Source organism: Spermophilus citellus (assembly GCF_964194105.1).
Source record: "Spermophilus citellus genome assembly, chromosome: 16".
In the NCBI taxonomy this organism is placed as follows: domain Eukaryota; kingdom Metazoa; phylum Chordata; class Mammalia; order Rodentia; family Sciuridae; genus Spermophilus; species Spermophilus citellus.
The window spans coordinates 4,981,881-5,001,065 of record NC_138196.1 but is presented as its reverse complement, the minus strand read 5'-3'; positions in this window follow the sequence as shown (position 1 = coordinate 5,001,065).

Here is a 19,185-nt window from a genome sequence, read left to right as displayed (position 1 = left end):
TGTGAGTGTGGAAAATGGCCCATGTTGTTTCTCTCTGACTTCTGTATACAGGACATATGTCAAAGATGGATGACATCAACCTAGCTTTGATGCTGTTTATTGCTACAGTGAACAAGAGCAGGTGGACAGAACGTCAACAAGCCAAGGCCAAAAATACAGAGGGAACAGAGTCCTAAGGCTGCCAGTTATCTGGGGGCATTAAGGCATTTAAAGAGCTATATTCCTCATTGCCTTGTATAATTGTTTCCAGGATTTGAGATAATGCAGTTAAATCCCTGAGCAAAAAGCCCTGCTTATTTGATGAAGAAGCCCTAGTGATTATTACTGTCGGAATTAGTCATGAATTAATAGCAGTGAGCCACCTGGTATAATAATAGAATGCTGGAAAACAACTTGGCCTCTAGCACAGCCAGGAAAATTCTTTTTTGAGTAACAGTGTTCTGGATTTAATAAGTGGCAACCAACTGGGCAAAAGGAGGATAAAGTCATCTATGAAGGGTACTTCCACAGGCCCACACTTGGCTGAGGAAATCCTACATGTCCTCTAAGATTCAACTCCACAGCCTTCTGAAAACCCTCCCTCATCCTCCTCTGCTCTCCTCCATGGTGGCCCCTTGGGGCACCCCTTCCACCAACCCAGCCAGCTCTGCATGTCTGAAGTCATTGCCAAGATGTCATCACCCCCTAGGGGACACTTCATCTCCAATTCTCACCAAACATAGCCATGCATGCTTGGACATTTTATAACCTTGGCAGGGATGGACAGAGAAGACAAGCACTACTGAACTTGAACGTGTCTCCCAAGAGATTCTAATATACCCACACCACCAGCCCATTTTGAGAAACGTTGATTTCTTCTGCCTAGTCCTCTATCAAAGTCTTTTTTCAGCTTTATCTTATTAAACATATTAGGTACAGTATTTTATTTTGTACTATTATCATTCACTAATGTTATGGGTATATAATAGCATAGCAATACCTTAGTTATAGTTAACAAAAGCTAGACTCAATCAGTTTTTAAAACATGCTTCCTCCTTGGCTAATCTGCTAGTGCAAGTGGTGTCCAGATTCCAGGAAGAAACAGCATGAAGCATTTGGTTTAGTGGCCAAATCAATTTGATGCTAAAAGTATCTATCCAACTTCTAAAAGGCATCTAGTTCCTCCATAGGTTAAGCACGACTGGTCTTGAGGGTGAGTCTTCACCTTCAAGCCCTCTCTTACCTCACCCTAGTGGTTATAGGAAGCACTGACAGCATCCCTGTCCCCCCTCTCCCCTCTGGCATTCTGAGACATGAGGCTCCAGAGAGCATCTTCTGGCCTCAGTGTGCTCTGAAATTTCTTCTGTGTCTTTCCTGGTTCCTTTCTGTTGAGAGCCACAGCCAAAGGGGCCCCAGCAAACTTCCAGCTGCCGGCTGATGATTGGCTCACAGCGGCCCAGCAACATCTAGCTGATTGGCTCCTCTTCGGTGATGTTCATTGGGCTGTTTCCCTGCCCTTTCAGACCACGGAGCTGCTCATTGGGGGACTTCCTTGGCTCTGCCCATGCAACCCAGCCAATCAGACTCAAGAGCAGGAGGATTGTGGGAGGTGGTGAGGTTTGTGTGGGGGTGAGAGGCTTGTGGGAAGCCGGTGGTGGCAGTTGGGCTCTGAGGGTTTTTTCCTGAGGAGCTGTTTTGTTTGGTGTTTGTAGTTCTAAAAATAAAGTTCGTTTCTTTTGACAAGTGGCTCCTGAATTGTGCCCAGCCAGACTGCGGCACCTTTCAGATGCCCCGTGGTATTCTGGCCCCCCAAGGCGAGGCAGGCAGCTGGGAACATTAAAGCCTTACCGATGTGTGCAGCTGCTAAATTTGGCTGGTCTGATCCGATAGACAATAAAGACACTCTCTTTATGTAAGATATTATTTATTTTAGTTATAATATGAAAGCAAAAGTGAAAGGTGACAAAGAAAAGAAAATACGTTACTATATTGGGGAGACACCAACCCTTGAAGCCACGTAGCTGGGAAACCCCGAGCAGAGCGTCCCCTCCACAGGTGAGACTCCAAAGTCTTATTCCCATGGGGCTCTTTAAATACAAGTCAGAACAAAGAAAGCTCCTTCTAACAACCTGTGCAACCTAGTGATCCCCTCAAGGACACTTCATCCCCCCCAAGGACTGGCCAGACCCCCAAAGGGAGGGAGTGTGGACAACTTGGAGTTCCTGTGAGTGAGCCAGTCCCACAGGGGAGTCTGCATTCTTTACATGTTCCATTCAGGATATGCAAAGGTCATGGCAGGATCCTGGACAGGGAGGATCTTTAAAGTGTCCTTAGCCCTTTACATAGAGAGAGAGCTCAGAATGTGGAATCTTCAGAGAGGCCGATAGACTGAAAGGCAGGCTCCTCCACCGAGTGCTTGCATGACAGTAGACCAGCTTCTTTATCTGTAAAATAAGGGTGAGCATCCTCCTGCACTTAAGACGCTGTGCAGGTTAAGGGAGGCGTGGGTGCGGTGAGGCTCTGCTTTCTCCCCTCTCTGTCCTTTCTCTGCTCCCCAGTCGGATCCAGTCTTGGGTTTCCGGCTGCCCTTCCCTCTTCTTGAAAGATGCCGACCTCCCCCTGGAACTCTCTGTGGCTTCCGTGCGTGAAAAACCTGGCACTTCTCACCCTGGGGTGGGGTGTCTTTTGCAGTGCTTTCTAAGATCTAGAGATGAACAAGATGAAAGAGATTGTCACTGTCCTTGGGGGACATATAAAGACTAAAAAAAGAATACGAAAGCCACGGGATATTGATATAATACGAGGCATGTGTGCTGTAAGAAACGGACCAAGTACTATCCAAGCACAGGAACTGGGAACGTTTCATGGTTGGAGGTGGTTGAACTGAGTCTCAGAGGACGGGCAGATGTGGACAGACAGACAGCAGAATGTATTCTGTTATGGTGGGGGGCAAATGCCCACAGATACAGGAAAAGGGAAACAATCAACAACGGGCAAGTCTGGTTTGGTTGGAGGGACTTAAAGAGCCCAGGGAAAGATTCAGCTCAAGAAGTAGGATGAGGCCAAATCCCATCAGGCCTTCCAAAGCCATGCCATTGCCTCTATCAAGAAACTCACTTACCCCTTTCTTCTGTATCTGAATGGACCATGTTGTTTGCCCATCCTGCAGAGGTCGTTTCCCACAGGCAATCTCTCTGACCCCTCTTATGTGTGCATGCCGCACTCCTATTTCTCCCTCACGTTGCTCACACCTTCTTTCCATTGTCTTTCCTGCTAGACTGTGAAGCTACATGCTGTATCCGTGTCCAATGCCTCATAGGATGTCTGCCGAATAACAGGGGCTCAGGAAATGTGTGCTCAGTGAATGAAAGTCAAAGCCCTGCAGAAGCTTGGACATTGGGGAAACCTTTTAAAAAAATTCAAAAAGTTTTGTTCAGGAAGATTTCTCTGGAAGGATTATAGAGAAATGGTTTGGAATTAAAACAAGGTTAAGACGGAGAGAATAGTCAATGCTACCACATTTCAGGAAGAAGGGAAAATAATTTGGGGAGAGAAAATTCAGACAAGAAGCAAAGAGTGATTAAGCAAGGTTAGTAAGAGGAAGAAGGGACAGAGGAGAGGGGCACATTCAAGCCTGAATGACAAGATAATTCTGCATAAATAAAACTAGAAAATGCTGGAAGAAATTCAGCTTTATCAAGGATGTTGGGCTTAGTTTCAACAAGGTGACCATGATGGGGTAGAGGGACATCCACATGCAGATGACCATCAGGAGTGTAGGAGAGAGGTCACTGGCCAGCCCAAGGAAGAGATAGCAATGAGAGAGAAACACAGAGCAAAAAGAAGCTCTGCAGATAACTAAGTCATGAAGGGAGAAGGTGCAGAGAAATCCACTGAAAGAGACTCAAAGAAATGGTATGCACAGTAGAGTGATGGGTGTCAGATGCAAGGAGTGTTCTGCAAAACAAGGAAGTCAGCTGACAATGTCAAAGGAAACTCCTGGAGTGGCAATACTTCTATGAACACTCCTTAGAGAGTCAATTCTACAGAGAGAAAAAAACCAAAACCAGATGGCGAGGGGCAAGGAATGAATGGGGTTTTCACAAACAAGGTCAATGGCCTCTGGAGAACTTTGCCAAGAACTCAAGGAGGAAGGGAGGGAAGAGAGCAACCCGATGGGTAGGTTAAGAGAGGTCAGAGTCTTGTTCTATTTTAAGAAAGATGGATTTGTGCACACTTTTAGGCCTAGACATTACTGGAGGGAAAGAGATTGATTTCAGAGAAAATATGGAAATAATTGACAGAGAATTGAAGAGTCGTGAAATTGCATGACACCCAAGTGTGGGGAAAATACACAGACTTGATCTTGACAATTGTGTCACATGTTTCTGGAGAGACACCTGGAAGTGTATATTTATTTATTTATTTGATTCCCACTGCATCATTTTGAAAAGACGTTATTGTCATTTATGTTCCTGCCACTTCTATAAATATACATGACAACACCGCATCAAATTTCACCTAAAGCCAAAAATATACATACTTACCCATGTTTATTCAAGCATATCTGATTCCTAGTACAGTCATTTCATCTTTATTGAATGTCTGCAGAGCATGTAACACTGCCACTGTGTTTGACTGCTTTTCATTATGCTCTCAAGTGACAAACTATATACCAATAAAAACAGGCTACATGTTTCTCTTTCTGTATTGATGTGGATATCTGCTTTGGAGCTAGGAGCTGAATACCAACCGATTCAAAATCAGAGAGGAAATGAATAAATCCTACCAAAGTACAGTCATTACAGCACTTCCCTTACAAAAGATAATTGTTCCCTTGTTGTAACTTAAGCCCCCATGCTTTGACTACAGAGGTTAGTTCATAAAGCCTGGGCTAAGACCATCTGTCCTGTGAAATTCAAACAGGTGCAATATGAACAAAAATCTTAAGTACAAAGAGCATCTGAAAGGCTAGAAAATAAACTAATTAATGTGGTTACCCACATCTGGAAGGGTTAAAAACCTGGATTCTACAGAAATTGGGTGCTTCTTTAACGTATCTTTCCAATGTCCTTCATTGTTAAGTAATTTACTATATTATTTATAAGGTAGATTAAAAATATAAGATAAAACCAAAAAGAATATCAATAGTATTTTTAGCATCTCACTATTCTTCCGTGAAAGCACAGTATTAAGGATAAAACAAATGATTGTCCTTCATACAGAAGGGTAAGCAGGATTTTGATTAATGAACCTATCAAATGTTCTTACCTATTAAGTACAAAGTACCATCTTCCATAATAGCATACACCCAAGCCCTGAATAATGATAAGAAGAATAATTTGTTAGTTATTATTAGGATGATGAAAACCTAGTCCTTTAAAATGACTGTCTAAAATAAAGTTCTGTGTGGAGCATTCATTTAAGATGATTCAGTGCTGTGTCTCTGGGATCGGTGTCTTGCTGAGCACACTCAAATGCATACCTCTTCAGAGACCCAGAAAGAATCTCATGGAGATGAGAGATACTGCCCAGATTACTGTTGTTCTTGAGAACTAGAGGAAGGGTTGTCCCCGACTGTCATGAAGAAGAAAGAGAAAGGCCATGATATGCCAGAGGCTCGTGGGAAATGTTGGATCTTAAAACAAATACTTGCAATAACGTTGTGTGACTCTATCAATCTTCCTTTGAAGACTAGGGTTGTTTTTAGGAAGTTGGATTCCTGCAGCAAATAACAGCGATTTGCTTCTTAAATTGTTCATCCAGGAGCCCGGTTAAAATGACCCTGGAAGAGAGTCTTGAAGGGAAGAAATGTTCTAAAATGCAAAAGAACAAGGCAAGATTGTGAGGTATATTCACTCCTACAGCTGACTTTGTTCCTGAGACCTCTCTGACTTGATGCAGCCATTTGTCCCCTGGAGATGAAAGAGCTCAAAGCCCTGGACAAGCGCTCACCACAATTTCTTCTTTCAACTTTATAGGTTTATCAGGTAAACTGCCTTAATCTTGGAAGCTCCAGAGTTTGTAGGGTGAGAGAAGCATGGATCCAGCAAGGAGAAGTATGGGGTAGTTGAAGGTTCCCCAAAGGCAAGATGGCGCCCCAGTCTTGAAGCTGGAATAAGGGGGAATCACAAACAATGCTCACAGTTTATAATGTGTGCTTATACATTAAGAAACTAGATTGGTTTAAATTTAAAACCATTTTTAAAGGTCTAAAATCCAGAATCCATGGTTTACTTTGCTTATTTGACTTAGCATCCTATATACTGTCTCTTACCACTGACTATGAAAACATTTCTTTTTAAGTTTGAAAGAAATTCTTGAGTGGTAAGGAGATAAAATCTTGGTTAAAACAAACGTCTTGCTAATGTCTTCTGAGAGTTTGGTTAACATGAGAAGGCTACTTGTGTTTTTGTTTGCCATGTATTTCAAGTTCATTCAATTTTTCATTCAGTCACCAATGAAACAGTAAGTACCTACTATGAGCCAAGCTCTAGTGAGATGCTGGGGATTTCTTGGTAAATGGAGCATGATCCCTGTCTCTCAAGAACTTGAGGGTCTAATGGAAGACAGGCTGGAGTTAATTATGGCTTTAAATAATGTGCCAAGAATGGAAAATACAAGGTGTCCTTGGGCTGTTTAATAGGTATGTCAACCTTGTTTGGGGATCAGGGAAGACATCCTTGAGGAAGGCTGATTGAAATGAAGAGTTGAAAGATAAATAGGAGTTATCCAGGTTTTAAAAAAAAAGAAGTGGGACAAGAAAAGGAGAGAGTGCATAGGTCTGGGAACAGCATGTGCAAAGACACAAGGTGGAAAGGAGTTGGAAGAAGGGAAAACTGAGAAAGTCAGTGTTTCTGGAGCCAAATGCAGGAAGGCACCAGGGCATTAGAGGATCCTGGAGCTCAGGCCTGGGAACCGTCCTACAGGGATTTGCATTCCATTTGGACTTTATCCAAAGATCAGTGGAGGCCACTAAGCAGTCTTACTCACGTCTGTCAGTCTTTCCCCAAGCCTCAGTCTGGAACACTCACCAGGAACAGAGGAGGGAAGTGGGGAGAGCACCACAAATCAGCTCTGGGTGGTGTTTTCTCAGAAATCTCTACCCACGTACAGTTCAATCTTCTGAACTTTGAGACTTTCATCTCAAAGTCTCTGAAAATAAATATATTATCACTCAAAATGTGTTTGCTCACTCTACATGTTTGTGTTTGTGTGTTATGTGTGTTTGGGTATGTTGTGTGTGTGTGTGTGTGTGTGTGTGTGTGTGAGTGTGTACGTATGCATTGGCAATATTGGAAAACATAACTCATTCAGGAACTTGGAGAGTTCAAACATTATTCCCAAACATGAGATCTCTTTCTGGCCAGCAAGTTCATTCCAGATCCTAAGTCTCCCCCGTTTGCCTTAAGTGCCCTGCCTCCTGGCCTCTCCAGTTCTAAGCATGTCAGGCCTTGTTTCGGACACATCTCCCCCATGCTCCAACCATGCCAAATTTTTGCTTTTCCTAAACTCCAGTGGGCACTGTGGTTCCACTCCTTGTTTGGCTAGACCTTAAACACTTTGCATTGTTTCAAAAACACTTGGGCCCCTCTGATGGATTACAGGTGTTCAAGAAACACCAGCTACTTAATTGATAAAAATGTAAATAAAGTTGTCCTGGTTCATTCAGCTCATGGAATAAAATTGTACTGCAAACAGATGATTCCCTGCAGGTTAAAACAACAAAAAAGTACTTTATTTTAAGTAAAAATACACCAATGAAAACCAAAGGGTTATCCATATCATTTAACTATAATTGTAAAGAATAAGATAAAATTAAACTGTATGACTTTAAAATATGTAGATATAGACCCCCCACCCCCGCATGCACACTTTTGGTTAAATTTACTCTTCTTTATTCTATCTCCTTAAGGCAGAAAGTAAAGTAAGGTAATTGATTTCAACATTTCCTCTTCAAAAATAGTATTTAGTTCTCTAAATTTCCTTGTAATTATTGCTTATATCTCCCAGAAATCATCTGTATAATCAATATGTGAATATATCCATTACCCTCAATTCAATAACATTAATCATCTTTTTATGAGCTTACTTATCATCTGTATTTATTTTTTGGGTGGGGATTGTTCTTATCATTTGCTCATCAAATTTTTTTTACAGATAAAGGATTTCTATAGGTCTGTGATTCATTTGAGTTAAATTTTTATATATGCCACAGAAATGGGTTAAAATAATTCTTTTTTATACAGATACCAAATTGTTTCTTCATCATTTGTTGAACATCTATTCATTCTATACTCAAATTTCTTCACTTTTGCTTTTTTTTTTAAATTGATTATGTGGGTGAGATCTTTTTCTTAAAACTCTTTTTGTTTCATTTACCTATTTGTTTGTCTACTGGCTTGATTCCTGTAGTCTTACAATAAGACTTGAAGTCAGGTGGTGTAAGTCTCCCAACTTTATTCTTGCTTTTCAAAGTTGTTGGAACTCTTCTTCATCCTTTGCATTTCCATATGAATTTCAAATTGAATTTCTGTCAAGTTCTAAAAAAAATATGCTGCTGGGATTTTGATTGAAATTGCCTGAATCTACAGATCAATACGATATTGCCTTTTGATCTATGAACATGGTATACATATTTATTTATTTGGATCTTCTTTAATTTCCTACACCATTTCATGATTCTTAGTGCACAGGTTTTACACACTTATCAGATTTATTCCAAGTAGCTCATATTTTTTTTTTAAATATTTATTTATTTTGGTTTTTGGCAGACTCAACATCTTTGTTTGTATGTGGTGCTGAGGATCGAACCCGGGCTGCACGCATGCCAGGCGAGCGCGCTACCGCTTGAGCCACATCCCCAGCCCATATTTTTGATGCTATTGTAAGTGATCTCCTTTTTAAATCCAACTTCTCTTTGTTCACTGCAAGCATATGAAAATACAATTGATTTTTGTATATGGTTCTTGATTTTGGCAATCTTACTAAATTTATTTATTAGTTTTAATAGCTTTTTTATAGATTCCACAGAGATCACATTAAATTCAAATGTAGACAATATTGCTTCTTTCTTTCTAATTTGAATGTCTTCTTCTTTTTTTTAATTCTGTTGTACCACATGGTGAAAATCTCTAGAAAATGTGAGAATGACTTACTTCCTATGTTTTTGTTCTGAAAAAGAAAGTACTTGCTAATATTATGATATTAGTACTTCATTTGTCCAACTGTTTTAGAAATGATTACATTTTTACAATCTGTTTATTTGAATTGGAACCCAAATAAGGTCCATACATTGGGATGGGTTGGTGTACCTCTTAATTCTCTTCTAATATATAAGTGCCTTATTGATTTTTTTCTTCGATTTTTTTGTTGTATGGCCCTCCAAGAAAATTCCATGTGAAAGAATTGACTGCAACAAGCTGTGAAATAAAGATCCAGGATTGTATAGAGTACAAATTTTGGGGGACTTACTGATGGAAGCATGGTCAAAGACTGTGGCAAGAGCAGTGGATCCCCATGATTGGAGTCAGAGGAAGGAGACTTATATAGTGATCAAGACAAAAGTGGCTTCTTCCAAGCCAGAATATGCCCAAATTATCTCAAGCTAACATCATGCCACTGTAGTCCTTGGTTTAGTAAAATCTCAGGTGCTGGTGGTCCCAACAGTCAGAGCTTGGCTATGTGTCACAATTTGCCCATCAAAGAAATGAGGGGTGAAGGACAGGAAAGGAGCTTCTAATCAGCGTGGCCCCTCTTGGAAGAATATATAGAGGGGTACAGTGGCCCAAGGTCTGTCTTCAAGGGACTGACAGAAACTTTGAGGTTTCACAGAAAAAGAGAACACAGATAAAGCTCTTAGATCTCACCTGGTTTGGGAGCATTCGCTTTTCTTTCCTAAGATGTGGAGGGCACACATCCTAAGATGTGTGCTCTCTCTGAGTCACTCCATGATTATAAGAGAACTGCAGTTCTCAGGCTGTGTCTGAACCTTTGTCACTCCATTTTAGACAGCAGTAGTTTGCCATGAGCTACTCCACTTTGAATTTAAGTGCTGAGGTGGAATGACTCCATACTTCATGCAAGTAAACAACCACCATCTGTCTGGCACAACCATAGGCATAAACTGAGAAATAAATTGTGCTAATAGCAGTGACCACCTGTGAATGCATCAAATTAATCAGAAGTTTGGGATGCATGGGGATATCAAACTCATACTGGAAAAACAAGGTCCAAGAGCTTACTGAATACAACTGTTATAGTTAAAGCTTCGTCCCAGGGTTTCATAAACTGACTTTCAGACCACTCACGTATAATGAGTGTATATGTTTCATTTGAAGATGATATTTAAGCCAGAAGTCTAAGCCCCCTCTTGGGTATTTACTCATTATCCTTGGGTTTGGCCCCTGGGTACATGAGGGATACAGGTGAACACGCTTCTGCTTGCATTTCTCTTGTTGATGTAGCTTTGGTTACAAAGGTCCTACCAAGAATTAGAAAGGGCAGAGAGAAAATTATTTTTCCTTGGCTACCCTGGGCAGGCATGGGAATTGCCATGAGAGGAAATTGTGACTTTAGACCATCTGGATTACCATTAACTGGAAAAATCAACATTTGTGTTTCTCGTGGCGTTGGTAAAGACAGGAGCTTCAGGAGAAGTGATACCGTCGGTTACTGGTGACAAGTTCTGCTTCCTCACATGTTGAAGTTTGAACATTAGAGAAGCATGCTGAGGCAAGCATATAAAGCAGGGTTTATTTAAAAGGGGTAACTTCTTCGGAAGGGAGAAGGGGGCCATAGCTGGTATACTGGTATCCCAAGAAGTGAGCCTGGTCTACCTTTTTATGCATCCTAAATTTTCTTTGTTCTCCTGCTCTCTTCCCCTTATCTCTCTTCTTCCTGTGTATATGACTAGGCCCAGGAGATGTTCCTGGTGAGATGGTCAAAAGGTGAGAAGCAGATGGGCTGGAGTGCCAAGGCGAAGTGATCTGGGCAGGAAGGGGGTCTAGGGGGGCATTATATAACAACTGTTATTACCTGTAGGGAGGGACAATCCCTGGGACAGGTTACCTTAGCAACAGGTTGGAGCAGGGGCAGGTTATCTGGATAAGGGTGGAAGAAGGGCCCTGAAGGCATTAACATTTCAATCCCTCTCCAACTTCTCTGACCCAAATTGGCCTCTTTGATCAGATCTGACCCAATTTATCTATCTATACTGACTGGCTCTCTTATTATTAATACTGACTGGCCTCTGCGTATTTAATCTGGCTTCAGAAGCAAGCAGTCATGGGAAAGAGAGAAGTTTCTACTCTTTCCCAAGCATATGAAAATTCTTTGTGGGCACTGAGGTCCTCTTAGATATAAATCCTCCCACGTTGGTGAAGAACAAGGGCATCTCCTCAAGTGATTCCTTTAAGAAAAACTTCCAAAGTCAGGAGCCTCCCCCCAGAGGCCTGTAGGGCCTTCTGGTGTCCAGCAGAATAATTAAAAAGTTCCAGAAAAATTTGAAAATCGCTGAAGTCTATTTTGGTCAGTTTGTGTGCAATGTGTCAAGGTGGAATTACTGTTAGAAAGCAGCAGCCCGTTTGGTTGTTTCGTCTATGGGGACAATTTGTATCCCATGGGAACCTTCAAACCATGAAATCCCAGCATGAACATCCATGTCCTGCTTCTGGACCTTGGGATTCCTCAGGTGGGCCCAGGCCAGCACTCACTTCTCTCCTTCATACTTCATAACAAAGTCTGAGACTGTCTCAAGGCACAAGATTTCCTAGCACACAACTGGAAGCTGCTCTGTTTACGTGTTCGAGGAAAAATGGAAATGATCACGGTCCAAGGAGCTAGCTTTTCTTTGGCTTAAGAACTAGACATTAATTCAAAAGGACTGCCTTAGCCGCCCAAGATGTTTGTGGAAGGAAAAATATTGCCATGCTACTTTAACTCTTGCTTTGGTGGCCTCTCCAGAAAATTCTGACAAAATTTGCTTCTCCCAGACTGAATGTGAAGAGTAGTGTTAAAATAGTAAAATTCCACTGGGAGAGAAAGGTTACTCCCGGCCAAATTCCTTCTCATAACTAACTCCTGACTGATTTGCATGTGACTCCAGCTAGCCCTACAGCAGCATGTGTTATTGGTAATGGGGAGTTTCCTGCAGAATTATCGAGCTTACTGGGATTTTTTCTCACACAAAAAGTTCAAATAGACAAATGGCCCCACCAAAATCAATAATTGATATCAGCTGAGGCCTGTTGTATGCTGTGATTTTCAAGCTTTATTACATATTAGAATTATCTGGGAGATTTCACAAATTCCAGTGCCCGGCCCCACCTTACAAGAGCTAAATCTTTATCTGTAGGCTGGGTTCCAGGCCTCTGTGTATGTAAACATTTCCCCAGGTGATTCCCATGTGCAGCTATATCCGGTGCCCTAAGAAGGACCCCTGGGAATGAGGATACCGAATTACCATGTGAGTTTCTTGTGGAATAAGGGATGAAAGAGCTTCTCCATCCTTCAGAAAGAAATCACAGAACTTGGGCAAAGCAAAACCCTCAGGACACATTATAGCCACCACCATGTGATCAGACACAGGTAGGTCTGGGAGCTCCGTAGACACACTCTGTCCTATAGAAGAGACTATAGAGTAAATAAGGAGGCTAAAGACTTTTGTTCCCTGGCCTTTCCCAGGTCTTTCAAATAATCAGTCAACAGTTACTTGATCCAACCAAGGCGGTATTACAGCCACAGGATGCAACGGTCTGGGTTTTGCTGAATTCAAAGACAGGAAATGCTCCTTGTCCACTTTGGTGAGTTGATCAGTGGATTATAGGGCCTGGCAGAAAAGGCTTCGGCAGAGAACATAACCATACCACAAGTTCACGCGTAGAGGTGACCTGGGTGTCCTCACAGGGTTATGTAAAGTTAGAGCAGGGACAAAGGATGGCACTGAGGTTTCATGGAAAAGGGCCCGAGCTACAGGGACATGCCTCAGTGAAGACCTGGCATTCCTGGCTCTGAACCATTGCCCAGCCACTGCCTTCTGTACAATGTAGGACATAAGGCATACTATTTCAGAATAATGCAAACATTCATGGAGCAGTAGGGGGCATTGTTCTGGGACTCCAGGACACAAAGTCAGCAAAACACATAAAACCTCCCATCTCCAAGAACCTCAGAATTGGACTTCTCCCCACCCCAATCTAATGCCCTGAGTCTGAATTACCCGAATACCTGCTGTACTAGATTGAAAAATGGCCTCCAATATTGGTCACCTAGAATTTTAGAACACACCTTTGTTTGGAGTAATGTGATTATTCCAACGTAATTAAGTTAGAGATTTGCGATGAGATTTTCCTGGTTTAGAAGTCCAAGGAAGAGTATTCTTTTATGAGACAGAAAAGGAGAGACACAGAGAAACCCCGCTGGGAAAGCCACAGGAAGAGGGAGTTAGAAATTGGAACCGAATGTCTACAATCCAAGGAACACCAAGTGTCGCCGGCCGCAGCCAGCTCTGAGAGAGGTGTGGAACAGAACCTCCCACAGAGCCTCTGGGAGGAACTAACCCCGTCATCCCAGGTTTGGGACTTCTGGCTTCCAGAACTGAAAGAAAATAAACCTTTCTTGTTTTAAGCCATCCAGTTGGTGAGAGTTTATTGCACCGCCCTAGGAAATTAATATATCCCCCGATGCTGGGATTCTTTCCTGCGCCTTTGGGTAAGGATGGCCTTGGCCTAAGCAACTCCATTTAAAAATAAACCTGCAGTCCCACCAGGCACAAGTTTACAGAGCCCTCCAATATGTCATCGGGCATAGCCTGATAAAAACGAGTCACTTTCCACAACCCTGATAAGAGTCAGGGTGAAGTCACAGGTCATTTGCCTTCACCCTGATAACAGTCAGAGGTGTAAGATCCTTAGAACCATATGTCCTGGCTCTAAAATGTAAGATGTCACCAAGAACCCTGGTAACAGCTGATAGGGACCTAAAGGACGAGCAGAAGCCCCCAAATTTAGTATAAATAATGGAGCAAATGAACAGACATTCAGGAGAGCCTGATGAGGACCTGGACTGACATCCCAACTCTTCTCATCATCTGCCTGATCCTCTGCATGGTCCTCACCAATCTCAAACTCCTGACCCTGGTGAGAATGGCGACTTCTCCTTACGACCATCTCCTCAACCAGCCATCAACTCCACACCAGGAGAAGCCTCCATGGTTCCTGACCTGATCTCTGTAGTCTGATCGAGTGAGCATCTGCTGGACTTAAGGCCTAAGACTTGAGACTCTAGATCTGGCACTTGAGCCTAGCGTGCAGAGGGAATGTCTGTATCCAGTCTGTCATGATTAAGTGTGTTTCCAGTGCTCAGAGTTAATGCAGAACTGTTGAGAGCCACAGCCAAAGGGGCCCCAGCAAACTTCCAGCTGCCAGCAAACTTCCAGCTGCCGGCTGATGATTGGCTCACAGCAGCCCCAGCAACATCTAGCTGAGTGGCCCCGCCCTTCAGACTGCCAGCTGATGATTGGTTCACAGCGGCCCCAGCAACATCTAGCTGATTGGCTCCTCTGCAGTGATGTTCATTGGGCTGTTTCCCTGCCCTTCAGACTGCCAGCTGATGATTGGCTCACAGAGGCCCCAGCAACATCTAGCTGATTGGCTCCTCCGCGGAGCTGCTCATTGGGGGACTTCTTTGGCTCCGCCCACGCAACCCAGCCAATCGGCCTCAAGAACAAGAGGATTGTGGGAGGTGGAGAGTTTTGTGTGGTGTGAGAGGCTTGTGGGAAGCCGGTGGTGGCAGTTGGGCTCTGAGGGGTTTTCTCCTGAGGAGCTCTTTTGTTTGGCTTTTGTAGTTCTAAAAATAAAGTTAGTTTCTTTTGACAAGTGACTCCTGAATTGTGCCCAGCCAGACTGCGGCACAGAAGTGTTTGCTTGAGTTGATTATGTCTATTGCAGTGCCCAGCATTAAGGATTGTCATTTTCTTGATTCAGAACCTACTGAGTGAATTGTATGGAGTGATTTCGGGTGGATAAAACTTGATAAGGGCAGAAACGTGTGGACATTCTCTATTTCCCTGCTCAACTGCGTAAGTCGCACCTTCACCCGTCGAGACACTGTCCACGGCCACTGTCAGAGTAGGCCTTCTGGAATCCATGTCAGGCGCCCTTGCTCTGCTCAGTCCTTCAGTAGCTCCCTGTCCTTCAGAGTGAAAGCCAGGGTCCTTTCAAGCATCTTCAAAGCCCTCGTCATTCAGGAGTGATGATCTGGCCTCAGTTATCCTTCCACTCTCATCCCTCGGCCAACCCCGCTGCCCTCTCCTCCAAAACCCTGAGCTCCAGCTGCACTGAAATTTTGCTGGAGATGGTTTGCCACCTGCCTTGAATGATCTGCTTCATCCCTCCCATCTGTCAAGTCTCTGCTCAGTGTTGGATGAGAACCGTTTGGCCCACCCTGTCAAAACAGTGCCACTCTTCTCTCTTCATGCCATTACACTGGACTTCACGTCACATATGATCAGCATAAATATAAACCTAGGTAGAGATTCAGACAGAAGGTTTCTTATTTGTACACAGTGTCTTTCCCAATTGTGTGGCCACCACCCCTAGGATGAGGTTTGGTTTTGTCCACTACTACATTCCCATTGATCCTCTCTGAAGTGTCATATCCTTGAGCTTTTGCCTACTGTTGGGCATATTGCACATTATTTTATATTAAGGATATTTCTTTCTTTCTTACCTGCATTTAGACTGGACTGCAAGCTTCTTGAAGATAGGACCTGTTTTGTACCTGTCTCAGCTTCTCTCTGCCTGACTATGACAGTACTTTGTAGCTAGTCAATGCTCAAGATAAGTTAATTTTGTTTGCAACATGCTTTTATTAAGCTGATTTTTTACTGATCCAGTCTTTTAAGGTATAGATCTATACAAACTAAAACTTAAATTTCCTGTTCTTTTAAGAGTTTTAAGGATAAACACTCCCAAAGGATCTTGAACTTTCATGAGCATGTCTTGGGAAGACAGCAATGCTACAAAAAGGTTGAATCCAAATTATACTTTGGGTGAGAAATGTTCTTATTTTCTTTGACATTTACTAAAAGTCAACAGTACATCTAGTACTGAGCAATTAGATTTTGTTTCTTTAAAAATGCAATGGATGATGTAGACTACATATTGATTTTCTTACTTCTGACAGGGAGGGGGTGATAATAAACAGAAGTTTTTTTTTTTAATCTAGTTTACAACAAAAGATTTGTTGGTATTTTAAGTAAATCTTAAAGAAGCTGAAACACTTTCTAAATACCATACTTATAACTTCTTTGGATCAGTTATCTAAAAATAAACTGATACACTAATTAAAAGTATTCTTATTTATTCACTAATGGATGTCCCAAAGCATTCCTTGAAAGTAGGATTCTTGCCTATTGAAATAGAGGTGCTAGTAAGGCAGAGACTTCATCAAGGTTGTGGTGTCTCAGAATGATTTATCCAAGGAGAGAACTTACCTCACCCCTTTTGTTGTGCAAGGGCACAGCGAGAAGGTTCTACCCACAGACCAGGAGGAATCTGCAAACACCTGACCACGGACTTTCTAGAATCCAGATCTGTGAGAAGTAAATTTCTGTTGTTGATATACTACCCAGTTGATGGCATTTTGTTACAACATCTCAAAGGAACTAAGACACATGGATATGCTAAGTTCACCTGTAATCTGTTTTGCACAGTCCAATGACATGTTCTGTGCTCTCGTGGTGTGTGTATGTGGCTATGGGTATGTGTGTGCAAGTGCACATGTGTGTTCTTAAGTGCATTCAACAGTCCTTTGGCTATCTATTGGATGTCCCCCAGATACATGAAATTAAATAGGATACCAAAATTCATATTATTTTCTCTTCCCCCAAATTGTGATGCTCCTTATCCTGTATTCAAAACATCAGTGCCTGGCATCAAAGTCTGGCCATTCACCTGGCTGGGAGTTGTTATTCTGGCTATCCCCTTACCCTATCTCCTCACTTCACTGCCGCAGTCTGGCTGGGCACAAATCATGAGACACTCAAGCAGGAACAAACTTTATTTCTGAACTCCACCAGCACACTCCACACACGCTCCCTGGGAACTCTCCCGAACGCCACCCACACGGCTCCTCCAGGAACACACCACACACCAACCAGAACTCCCACACCGGAACTTCACCAACCAACGAGAACTCTTCAGGAATCCCTGCGAGAGCTCAACCGGAACTCAACGGGAACTCCGCGAGAACTCAAAAGTTATCATCTTAATGGCTCGCCGGTGTCACCTCTCAACCACTACTTCTGGCAAAAATTCCATGCATCATCCCGACTCGGCTGTGGCCCTCAACACTTCACATCTAATTAAGTTCCATAGTGCAACTTCCATCTCAACATCCGTATTTCTTTAGCCCCCCCCCCCTTTCTGTGATTTCAGTTCAGGTAATCATTATCTTTCACTTGATACATAGGAATAGAATTGTAACTGGTTCCCTGAGTGTAAATGCCTCAATCCAGTTTTTGCATCAGAACTAGTGTGGCATATCTAGCACATAATTATGTCCATCTTAGTCTCCTGATTAAAATTCTTCTTAAATGCATGTGTCTCTCCAAAATTCATATATTAGGACTTAATCCCTGAAGCTTTTTTCCTCTTTGCCCTTCCGCCTGGTGAGGAAGCAGTAGCAACGTCCCATCTATGGAAGAGAAAGCAGCCCTCTCCAGAAACCTAACCCATGGGGCACCTTGACCTGGGACTTCTGAGCCCTCAGAACTGTGAGCAAGAAATTCCCAGTATTTATAATTTAGGTGTGTTGTTACATAGTGTGAAAAGATTAAGACCAAACCTGTTACCTACAGGATAAAGTCAGAACTCTTGGGCTTAGAGAAAAACAAGTCAAATGATGGAATCCTAGGAAATAACACAAACACTGCATATCAGTACTTACAGATTTCAGTTAAAAGAATGCTCAGAAAAAAGCTTATAAGTCAGAAACAAAGGATTTTATTACTCATGTATAGCAAGCAACATGAACATGAATTTCCACCAGTAACTTTTTCCCTTCGAGTCTCACAGGAGCAAGGGGATTGGTCCCAGATTGATGCCTATAGGTCATAGTACAGGAGAAGAACTCTGAGTTTATGGAACACAAATCTTTTATAATGCATACCTTTGCTCCAGTGGGAGACACTACCCATCTCCCACAGTTATTCACTATAAAAACATCCCTGAAAAGAAGTCCATATTAAAAGACAATCACTACTATTTTACCCTTCTTAAAAATAATGCTAGCCAGGCATGGGGGTGCTCTCCTATAATCCCAGTGGCTAGGGAGGCTGAGGCAGGAGGATCACAGGTGCGAAGCCAGTCTCAGCAACTTAGTGTGGCTGTAAGCAACCTAATGAGACTCTGTCTCAAAATTTAAAATAAAAAAGTCTGGGGATGTGGATCAGTGATTAAGCACACTTTGACTTGGGTTCAATCCCTGGAATAATAATAATAATAATAATAATAATAATAATAAGAAGAAGAAGAAGAAGAAGAAGAAGAAGACAATTTCTAATAGGTGTAGCAGGAGTAAATAAATTCTCCCATTAAATTCCCATAGCTCATCATGTCTCTAGGAACCTATGACCTCATTAGGACAGAAGATAATCATCTGCAAAATACTTGATAAATGTAGACAATATAGTTCAAGTACTTATCTTAATACATAATTAATAAAAATAAAATAAATGAAGCCTATTTAGGAGATTAGATAAAGAACAAAATAAATCTAAGGTATATAAAAACAAGAAAACCACAGAGATAAGTGCAGAAAGTTAATCAGCAAATTTTAAAAAATGGAATAAATGAATTTACAAATTATGACTTTTTATTAAGATTGAATGAGTATACTATTTGTTCAATTAATTAAATAAAAATTAAAGTGCATAAATTCACAGAATAAGAAAGAATATTAGAGAAATAAGTATAAATTTGGAGAAATTTAGATTATCATAAATAACCACCAGAGACTAATAGGCTGAACTCTATATAAGTTAGAGAACCTCAGTAAAATGAATAATTTTTTAGAAAAATATAAATCATAAAACCCCCATAAGTCTAATACAGCTTCTATATTAGAAATAATTTTCAGAGAGGTACATCCCTAAAAACACTTCACTGGTTTATCAGGAAATCTTAACAAAATTCATCACACTAT